This window comes from Polypterus senegalus, chromosome 13, assembly GCF_016835505.1.
Source record: "Polypterus senegalus isolate Bchr_013 chromosome 13, ASM1683550v1, whole genome shotgun sequence".
In the NCBI taxonomy this organism is placed as follows: Eukaryota; Metazoa; Chordata; class Cladistia; order Polypteriformes; family Polypteridae; genus Polypterus; species Polypterus senegalus.
In genome coordinates this window covers 66,501,025-66,513,140 of record NC_053166.1, presented here as the reverse complement: position 1 = coordinate 66,513,140, position 12,116 = coordinate 66,501,025, and the positions used below count along the sequence as shown (strand labels likewise).

The 12,116-nt window shown below is 36.6% G+C and overlaps 1 protein-coding gene across 2 annotated transcripts in view; it reads left to right on the top strand.

Annotated features, from left to right (window-relative positions):
- The window catches only part of fat2 (FAT atypical cadherin 2), a 183,669-nt gene that overhangs the window by 41,556 nt on the left and 129,997 nt on the right, over positions 1–12,116 (top strand). The window lies entirely within an intron of this gene.

Genomic DNA, 12,116 nt, shown 5'->3' with positions numbered 1-12,116 from the left:
GCCATAGCAAATCCTTTGTTTGCTCATGAGAGGGCTTACAAAAGCCCAAGTAACACTCTTATCTGCTTCTTTTGTATTTTGCCGAATGTCCGTTTTTTCAGCTTTTTGCTAGCAAAGAAAACTTTCATTGCATTTCCATTTTCTCACTAATACTTCTGGAATAATCTTCAAAATGTCAGACTAGCACACAGTCCTTGTTATTAACTTAAAACAAATAAATATGTGAATGTCTTATGAAAATATTATAAGCAAAGCACATAAAAACAGAAACTGCAAGCACCTTACAAACCATCAACAATAAGAAATATTTGAAACAATGAAACCTAGTTGGCCTCTTTTGTGAAGAATTCTTGTCTATTTTATGGTTAGTACAGTTTAGTATTGTAAGAGCACTTGACTTTGCACTTGTTGAAATTAAAGCAAAATCTTTATTTCATGTAATATATTTTCCAACATGGTAATGAAGGCATTAATCACATCTATTTTTCACCACTGCTTGAAATTATAATCAATTTCGGACGGTGATTAACAGCAGAACAGTACAAGTTTTGTTGTCATGTAGAATTTATAAGTAAAGGTAAAGTGACAAATTTGAGATATTAGCTATCCAAATTGGATACATGTATCTGCTTTAATAAATATGTAAAAATGAACCTATGTCAGGATCCGTGCCTACGTTCTACAGATACTGTAGAAGAAGTCTTTGTAATACAGCTTTCATTAGATCCAATATGGTTACCAAATATCAGTTTACTTGTACATATGCTTCATATCAATGATCATAACAAACTTCTTTTGTAATTCAGATTGTAACCAATAGATTAAGTAGAATCATGAGCAGACATTTAGGGTCAAACAGAAAAGCAGGCCTCAGTCCAGTTTGCCTTCATGGATTGCTCTGTTTTGGGTTTATAAATCACTACTATAGTACTTCATGAATTTGCTTCAGTACTGAAGCCAATGATCTGCTCCGAATTATGTGCCACATGCTTGTTATAGGTGAACACCAACCTATTGGTGGCTATTCGCTTTGTGGAAAAATAGACACAAAGCCATACAAAGAGCTGGGGTCTCAGCCAGGGAGAACAGAGTTTTCTACAGTAGACAGAGACACAGAATCTCAGGTTTTACAGCAGAGGAGACATGGAGTTGGGTTTCCTAATGATGCTGCTGATTGAATGATGATGACTTCATGACACCATCTCCTTTAATTGCATCCAGACTGGAAGGGGAGGAGTTTGGATGGAGCAGACATGACATCAGGTGTTTTTGGGCAAGACAACCTCTGAGCTGGAGATGAGAACAGAATATGCTCTAATGTACAGCGTAACCTGCTCTCCAGTCCCCCGGTGCACCTTTGAATTGATCTCAGTTCGCCACACAATACCCACATGTATAGCAGTTATCTTATACAGGAAGAAACCAAAAGGCACATCCCGTCAAAAGAGAAGTATCTCATTACAGAAGCATACTTCAATAGCAGCAAGTTTTATTGAACATGTGATGTCGTGTCATTTTCTAATCCAGTTAATACAGACAAGGGTGGGCCTGGGGCCTATGGCAGCAAGCACAGGACACAAGGCAAGAACAAACCCTGGATATGCCAATCCATCTCAAAGTGAACACACACACATACACCTACACACCAAAGACACACTAGCGCTAATTTAGTGTCACCAATTCACCTGACCTGCACGCCTTTAGACAGCTGGAGGAAACTGGAGCACCCGGAGGAAAACATGCAAACTCCTCGTAGGGTGCATTGACGTAACTGAAAGTTAGTAAAAGCTTAGCTTCAGGGGTTAACACTACATATTATTGGAAAGGTTTTAGCAAAATCAGAAAACTTTACACCTTCTGTCACATCTGGCATATTTATATGTTCCATTTTCAGTTTTGCATTGTAAACATGGAAATGCTAGTAATTAAAATGATAGATGAACTATACATTACCTATGGTATACTAAATTGGAAGTGTAAGAGCTGCAATTTGTCTCTGAAAGAAGAAATGACTTGCTATGTGGCATCAAGAAAGCTTAACATAAAGTTGTGTCCTCCAGTTTCAGTTCTGTTCTTGAATTCTGTTCTTGAATGAAGTTTCAGCATTTTCATAAATCAGAGATTAGGCAGGCAGTGGACTCTTATGGCTCCTAATCATATGCAATGTGACCAATGTTTTGTCTTTCACAAAATAAAAAAAAAAAGTTTTAGATTTTTTTGCACAGTGTTAAGGTTCATTGTTTAGTCTTTATTTAAATTTATAGTCACTTCATACTATTAAGCTTTGGAGACAGTTTTGTTAACACCAATGGAGGGAATACTCTTACTCTAATCTAATCAATAAACAATTCTGTTTTCAGTTTTAGATTTTGCTTAAAATGTCTCTTTCCATGTATTCAAGCAACAATATTTTTTAACTCCTTTTTCATTCCACTGTCATTTCTAGCATTCAGCATGAACAGTAATGAACATTAAACTAGATGCTGATTCATCAGAGGCCACATTCAGGCACAAAGCCCCACATATCCACACTGACAGTTAGGTTACTTCAGGGGCTACACAAATAATACATATTATACAGTTTTGGTTTACTTATAACAGAAGGATATAACAGAACTAAAGAGAGTAAAAGAGCTAGAAAACTGATTGCAGGCTAGCAAAGTATGAACTATGATGAAGAAGCTGAATCTTTTCATCCATCCATCCACTCCGCTGAATCCAAACGCAGGGTCACAGGAGCCAATCCCAGCCAACACAGGAACCAATCCCAGGCAGGGTGCCAACCCACTGCAGGACACACACAAACACACACTAGGGCCAATTTAGAATCGCCAAACCACCTAACCTGCATATCTTTGGACTGTGGGAGGAAATTGGAGCGCCCAGAGGAAACCCACGCAGACAACATGCAAACTCCACGCAGGGATGACCCAGGAAGCGAACCCGGGTCTCCTAACTGCGAGGCAGCAGCGCTATCACTGCGTCACCATGAATCTTTTCAGTTTGCGAATAATTAGAGGGTGAAATGATACAGCTGTTTAAAATTATTAAAGTGAGTATGAAATGTTTTTGAAAAGGTACAGTAGGCCCAAATAGAATCCAGTTTTATGGCCACATTCACACAGACATTTCTTCACATAGAAATGTAGATACACAGAACTAGATTTGTGCATCACAAAGTAACAGCTTTGAACAGACTTTCATTTCTAAACATAAGATGAGTAGGAATGAGTGAACTGTGTTGGTAAAATGGCAACTTTTTGCCAAAACAGCTCAAATTGTGTTCTATACCCAGACTACACAGAGAGAGTCTTGAACTTTGGGAGACTATTTAAACTTAACACTGGGAGTGACCAATTCACTAATTCAAAATTGTAGTGATGAGGTAACATTGCCAACTAATGCACTGCCAAGCAAAAATATAAAACATGTTTTTCATATTGTTAATATTAATAAATACTACTAATGCAATAGTACTTATCTATAGAAAATACAATTTTTAAAGTAAGTAAACATGTTTTCCATCATTTGTGGGTAGTGTAAGGTTGTAATTCAGTGCTAAACATTCTTTCTTATATTACTCAATTTTGTTTGTGCCAAAACCTTTGAGCATGAACATCTGACTTGTTTTCACTTATGAATGTCAAAATTCTTAGAACCTCATTCACATGTACGGATATATTGTCACAGGCTTAAAATATTAAAGTGATCAGTGTTCAAACAGTCACAGCCCCTTTCCCACTAGTTCTAGTACCCGGGTTGAATCTCATAATTCCTGGTACAGGCCCTCATGTTTCACTTCACATTATGCCCTGGGTCAATTTACTTTCAGAAAGTGATAAGTACCTGATGCACAGAGTTCTAACAGAAGTTTCACATTAAAGAGATATCCCTCATTCTGCTGCCATTGTTATGTAGCTACAAGGGGAAGATACAGTGCCAAAAATTGACACAAGCATCTCTGCATATGCTAAAGTTAAATATTTGCGTCTTTGTGTACAGTATCCCATGGACTCTATTGTATGTTCTTACACTATAGACTGGCTTCAGCTGATAAGGGCACATTTCCACTACTGAGACTTACAATTCAAGTTAGAAAAGATGCTGGTGTGTACATGCAAAAAAGTTCATTTTTTTTTTATTGGTTAAAGGCACACACTCCCCTTCACCTACTAGATTTGCGTACTGCAAGTCTGGTCATGTTTCTCCATAAAGGATCCTTTATCAGAGGGGCTTAAAAAGTGTGACTTACAAGAGGCTAACCTCCTCCTACACACAAATTTAAGGAAGTGCAAAATGTACATAATATTGCTGCTTAAACAAACTGCAAGAGATCCATGCTATTGACATCTAACACTGTCAAAAGAAAACATGCCCAACTCCCCTATTCATCCATCTATATCTATGTTTAAAACTCTACTACTTTGCAATGATAAAGACATTACCAGAATTTTCAGACTTACTCTACTTATATCAAGGAGAGCAGAGATAGATGACCTTTGGCAATAATGTGAATAGAACCATTTAGTCAGAATCTCAGATAAAGAATGGAATTTAGCCATTGACAAGGTACATTCTGCTTCAATAGGTGGTAAGCATGGTGTCACTCAGCAAGAACGTGTAAATCATACACAACTACCTCGACTCAAAATTATATCAAAGGACCGGATTCAGCTGTGAGTTCTGGCATTAAGTTCATGACTCACTAGGTCATACATGTTGTCTCACAGTCGTACATTTAGGGACATTTTTTGTTTATTTGTCAGTTAGTTTAGGTTAGGGTTATTGAAGGATGACAGTCCCGCAGGGCCGAGGCACTGGCACACTCCCGTAAAAAATATTTTAATTATTGTACATGCCACCATATTATTAAAATCACCCCCATTATAATTTATTACTACCCATTAAAATTATCCCTATATTTTAAGCAATAAATAGGTTTTCTAAAATAATTGGTAGTGTTGGTTATTCAGTTATTCCCAATCCTTTAATAACACTTTTTGGAGTAACATCAGCAGTGTGTGTGTGTGTGTGTGTGTATATAAGCAAGAGAGAGAAAGACAAATGATCAGGCATTTAGCGAGTAGAATTTATGAGACCCGCTCCTCTGCTTATATCTGTTGTACTGGGCACATGGATTCCAGAGAGCCCTGGGAAGAATCTTAGCTTGGATTGCCTCATGGAGTTGGGGAAAGTGACCGCAGAATGCACTGTCACTAAGGCTAAGTGAGAAGTGTGATGCTAAGCAGGTGGCATGAATGTATAGGAAGAGTATGTGGAAGGAAAAAGATAATAAAAGGCACATGTAAGAAACTGAGGGATATCAGAGTAGAGGCAGCAGCCTTGTATACTGATGGTGTGAGATGCACTGCATGGCATAATATATTAGGCTTCCATCACCAGTGATGCAAAATTGTCAGCCAAACAATGCCTTAAAAAATCACACAAAATGAAGACCTGTCCACTTATTCAGTACAAACACCAAAGGACAGACATAAAATATACCATAAAATCAAATAATATAATAGCATCAACATCAAAAACCAAAAGCAGAAATGTAATGAATACTTATAAATATCAATTTTTTTCAATGGACAAATCAATTTTTTCTAAAAGAGTGGCCCAAAGCATTTTTGGAATTTGTCAAGATTTCATTAATGTTTCAAAATAAGAATTCGAGGTGGCTGATTAACCTCTTTGATGTTTCAGAAGACATCAGTCTGGGCACTGATTTCATACTGAAACCTTCTGAATTGAGCAGCTGAATTGGGCACTCTTAAGTATGAAACATTTAATTTAAATTTAAACATAAATGCCTAGTATAGTGTATGGTTTTGATTGCATGTTTGATTGTAAGTATGACTGCATGTTGAATGAACTGTCTTTTTGTCTGTAATGTGATTTACAAGCTCAATAAAAACAAAAATATGTATATAGTTGCTCTGGATAAAAGCATCTGCTGAGTGAATACATGTAAAATGTAAATGTGAAATGCTTGCCATAAGCATTAGCAAAAAAGCTGTGCTGATACAGAATGTAAAAGTGGATGGGAATACATATTGACATAAAACATCTTACTGCATAAGAAGGACAAAACATGCAATGGCAGCTTTGTCAGCAATTTCAGGGTGTTATGACTTTATGTAGTATGCAAATTTATCAGTACTGTGTCAATTTACATATGAATGCCACTTTTTAACTTGTTCTTTGTTGTGTTGTGTGATTGGTCTTAATTTTAGTCCTGCAGGTGCCCCCTTGCACAGTTCTCTTAGGTGTTCATCCTTAATAGCAGATCCCTGTGGGAGAGGAAAAAGGGGACACACGCAGCTTTTAATATCAGACAACCGTTCCCATTACAGCTAGTTCACACATGCAATTTGTTCTGTGTCAAAACAAAGATTCTCTTGTTTAAAAATTCTAAATATTTCTTTTGTTTACATTCATTGCCTTTCCCAAACTCACACTTGTTTACAGATTTCTGGATGAATCATTTGCTGCATGTTGGGAATTATTATTTGACAGGTGATACAAAAATCCCTAAAAGAGTCACTTATTTTGCCACCTCAGTAGACAGTCCAACCCTGGGATGTTAATGTTGACTCGTACAGTGTAATGTATAACATCTAGAAGTACCTGTGAACCCAGGCAAAAAGTAAGTGCTTCAAGAACCGGTTTAATTATAATTTGTTTCATTAAAAGCTATCCAAACTAGTGTCCAAGCACTAATAACAGAGTCATTTTAAAGCACAGTGATTTTGCTGTAAAATTGTTTTAGTCGTGAACATGACATTTCTTGGTTCTCCACAAACTACTAAATGAACTTGAGATGCTGAACTCAACAATTAATTCATTGCAATGGTTGGTATGTATTACAGTAGTAGGCTTCTATACTTCCTTTTAGTAATTTTTATTTAGAAAAAGACTTGCTTGCAACTATCTTTTGTATCAAATAATAATGCTATGCACAGACTGTAGAATTCAAGCAACAAACACCTTAGTGAACATATTTTTAAGATGACTATTGCACTGGATTTCAATTATATCCAGTTGCAAGACTTCTGGAATGTTGTCTACATTACCAGAAAAATGATGTGAAAAAATGGCAAAAACTGTCTCATGATGCTTAAAGTAAGATTCAAGTTCACTATGAACGATAACAGTCTGAGAAGTGTATCTGGAAAAGTCCACACTGTTCTCTGATCACTGTTCCTTCAAACTGGGAAAATGAACAGGTCTTGCCAGTTGCCAAATGACTCAGATTATTGTAAACTATGAAGAATGGAGAAAACTTTGAATTAACACCCTTATATCAAACCTGAAATGAGCTCTCCTTTTCTGAATTGGTGATAATCACACATATGACCCAAAGTCACAAATGGGATACAGCTGCCAGCAAGTGTATTTTACTCTTTTGTTTCACCAAACACGCAAGCAGAAATACAGAAATAATCTGTTTTGGTTGATCCACAACCGAGACATCATTTTCCATCTAACCTCCTTCTTTGACAATTGTAAATGGCACTGTTTATACTGATTTTGCACAATTTGCGGATCACTCCTTCAGTGCGGATGCTGTTCACCAAATCTGTTACTGATAAATTCAGCTATGCGCAAGTTTACATTTTTTAAAAACACACACAATAAGACAAAGGCAAGCAAGCAGGTTAAAAACATTAGCACTTACTTCTCTATGAGGCAGTGCTATGGGGTGGAGTATTATAGATTCTTACAAGTACCTCGTAGACTACTTGCACCCTTAGCATGGTCCTTCATCATACAAATAAGCCTTTAATAAACAAATATGGAAGAAGTGACAAGACACGCAAACAATAGAGAAAAATAGCACAAACGCTCTATACGGATGGGATTAGTTATACACAAGTAGGTGGGATAAAGTAATTATTTTAGTCCTGCACAACTCATTCATGTTAGTAACTTTTATAGACTGCTCCCCTTGGAGGTGCAACCAGATATATTGTTGTTATAATGAGGGCTGCTAATGTGATCTGAACTGATAGTACACAGCAGTATGCATACATTAACTACAGGGAACAGGAATGGAGTACCAATACTTAACAATCCACTCCAAGCTCTGAATTTACCCTTTCTAATTGTGCAAAAACTAATCCCAGTCAAGTACGGCTATAATATAATTTTTGTTCTTGATTTAAATTGAGAGAAACAAATATCTTTTAAGGCACAGGAAGACAGCACATAGTCAGAAGAAGAGTCTTGGGTCCAACAGTGAAAACAGCAATATGGATGAGTTTCTTGTCAGTTGCTGTTTTTGGTTCTTTGGTTATTTGATATCCAGATGACGTACTTTAGAGAAGAGGTGCAAAGGCTAGATGGCAGAGATAATTGAGATCTTAAATGATTGACAGAGACCGTTTTGCAGCAGATGACTGGAGCATTTAGGCTAGAAAAAACTTTACATAAAACCTCTGGGGATGTTTACCCTTGAAGAGAAACTTATCTTACAGCTTAAAATCATATATATATATGTAACTACAAACTAAATCTATGCATAGATGACCTTAATAATTAAGACGGTATCTGATGTTTAAATGAATTAGTTAATCATAGAGAAATCTGATTGAGATCACCTAAGGTAGATTTAGAAGACCCTAACATCAGCAAGTGAATTACCAGCAGGCCAAAATCATGACCATTAACAGCTTGCTTATCGCATTTGTACAAACTATTTTGGTGGATATATTAGATATTTAGTTATTTCCCAGCCTCTTCATTTTTAAATTAACATGAAAGAAAATGTCCCTCAATATCAGTGTTCATTTAGCTCTCTGCAAATTGTTGCTGCTATGGAACAAATCTTCTGAAAGATGCTGCTATCTGATTTAATTCATTTAAAGTCAACCCCATATACTGACAAGACAGAAATGTGTTCAGTTTCTGAAATTTGATCAGATTAGATCAGGACAGGTGCTCACAGAGCACATTTAAGATCATTCTGCTTTTGATGTGTGTCATGCTACTGTAATGTTGCAGTTTATCCTCACTTTAGAATGTAACATTCAGTCTACCAGCTCTGCTGCCTTGATAACGAATGACATTCATAAACAACCTGCTACTAGAAAGATGAAAGTGTAGATTTAGTTCATTGCTGTGGAAACTAGCTATTTGCACTCACACAAACACCTTCTTTTTATAAAGCTCATGAATTATTTGTCTCTTGTTCTTTTTTTATTGATTGAATAACTTCCACCACAGATTATTCAAAAGGGATCAGCTCTCTGTTTTATATTTAATGACTATTAAAGTGAGTAAGAGCTTAGGGTCTTGTACAAACACTTTTTTTCATAAAAATGGATCAGGGAAGTCATCTTCAGGAAGCAGATCACCAGTGACTCTTTCAATGTACAATAGATGAACTTTTTCAACTACTAGCACCTTTTGAAAATTGTGCTATTCACAGATAAAACCTGCCTGCAGCAATACTACAATTTTATTTTTTACTAGCCATGGTACGTGTCAAAGACAGCTTATATAATAATTTAACAATATTTTCTATCTGTTGCCCTATGTGTAATTTCAGCGCCCGTATCCGTGCAGGTGTACTCTCCATCTCTCCCATGCGTTTCTGTAATGCCTGCTCTTCAGACTTTGTCATTATTTTAGAGGCACCTTTCTCAACTCCTGTCTGGTTTTATACTTGCCATCTTTAAAGTGACTCTCAGCATGCCTCATATGCCTTTACTCCTCCTCATGCGTCTCACACTCGCACTGCCTCTTCCTTCATGTCACCAAAGCCAAACTGACTAATCACACCAAATCCAAACTGACCAATCAGATTGCTCTGAGATACTGGGCATACAGACCTTAATGTTTTATTATATAGTAGATTATTAAGATATACTTGTCTAGATTACCTTATTTCTTGGGATGGTTTTTCTCTCCCTTTTTTCCACTATTAGTAAATGAATGTCATGGTTTGGTTGAAACAATGCAGAAGGCATATGGCAGACAGAGACTAACAATAAAATGAATATAAGATTTTCATAACCTAAATGGCGAAAAATACATGACTGGATATCATGTAACCAACATTTCTCAAAACATTTGCAAGATTTTTCAGAAGATACTGGATTCCAGCTCTTTAAATAATCGTAAACAGCATAAAATATAAAAAAAGGTGAAAAATCTGTTTATCATTGCCACATAACAAAGTTACAAAATCTGTGCAGCAAATTCAGTGTGGCAGCTGGCTAGAGCCTATCCTGGCAACACTGAGCACAAGCTGGGGACACCCCTGGAGTGCTAGTCCATTGTAGGGGCCCCACTTCCACTCACAACCACAATGAGCCAGTTTAGAGTTATAAATTAATGCAGCGGTTCTCAAACTTTCTCAAAATTTCGTGCCTCCCCCTTTTCTACCTGGAATAATTCTGTGCCCCTACATAATATAAGATAGATATAATAACCCATGATACAACTAACAAAGGTATGATACTCGTGCGGTATTGCGGTATCCTATCATTGTTACTTCCATAACATTTGCATGTGTTCGGCTAACTTCAATATTTGCAATTTATTTTTTTTAAGTGTTTTAATAACTGTTAAAATGCCTTGTCTGATTTTTGGTAGTAATTCTAATCCCAAAAGCAAAGAATAAATTATTTATTCTTATTTAATTACTTTTTTATGCAAAGGAACAATTAAATATGTTTTAATTTTTAAAAATCTTGTTAATGAGGACACCAATGAAGTCAATCTGCGCGAGACGAACATATTTTCGTCCGACAAATATTATACCGCTGTTAGTTGTATCATGAAAATAACCCAATACGCAGTTAATTATTTAACTCAATTTGGCAATATTGGCTACGCTACCAATGTGGTGCAGTCGTGCCACTTTATCACCTGATATACTGTTACCCGAATGTTTGCGACAGATACCGATACGTCTTGAACTTTCTGGATTGAAAATATGCGACTATAAAAGCAGCAGCAGCAGCGCCACTCATCATAGAAACAAACTTCAAATAGAAAACGAGCTCAGAGTGTCTATCTCAAAAATCAAACCAAGTCTGGACAGACTGTGTACTTTAAAGCAGGCACATATTAGTCATTAGATCCATTAGATCTATGCCTTAGAAATGTTTTATTTTAATTTTAGTTATAATGCATTCGTTGTGATTATGTGCTTGTAAATTTAAATTTGAAATAAAAACGTAAAAAATTAATTTTGATGTCTTGTTTATTTATTCAACGCCCCGCTTGTAATGCCTAAGCGCTGCGCAAGGGGGTCGCGCCGCCCAGTTTGAGAACCGCTGAATTAATGCAATATAAATGAGAGAGGAAACCTGCAGTACCAGACAAAGTCAACAGAACTAGCAGGGAGAATGCACATTCTCCACACAGACAGTAACCAAGTGCTGGATTTGAACCCAAACGCTGGATCTAACTTTGCAACCCCTCTATATTATCACTATGCTTGTGTTACGAAAAGTTTCAAAAATTTCAGTCTTGCGCTTGGAGGACTAATAAGTTTGTAAATTTGATTTTCAGTTTCTTTCCAAATGCACATTTTTTTTTCATTTGTTATAGTTTTACTTGCATACTTTTAAAGTTCAAATGGAGCAACTGTTCTTCAGTTCCCACACAGGTTTGCTATGCATGTTAGAGCGTTATTGCCAAATACATTTTTTACACACCATTATTGTCTGTTACACTTGGCAAGCAGGACTACTACGGCTTCCCATCGGTTAGTGCCTCATCATGTCTAAATCTGGCCCTGTTTGACATTCTACTGAATTACTGAGAAATAACAGAATATTGTGGTTTTCATCTTAGCATGTACCTAGTAAAGTGCTATCTTAATGTAGTGGCAAAAGCTAGCACAGTGCTAGAACACTGCCAGTGTGCAGTATGTACATTCTCCTTGTGTCATCATTTATTTTCCCCAAGTACTCCTTTTTCTTCCACAGACATTGTAGATTAGTAAGATGTTTTTACTCTAACCTTGGGCTACTTTAAGTAACTGGTGTAATGTTTAAAGCTGTGTTCTTCCACATTCACAGTGCTGCTATGACAGGCTCTCAATGAATCCACTGACACTGCATTAACAGCGTAAGGAAAAACTTTGAGAAGGGCAG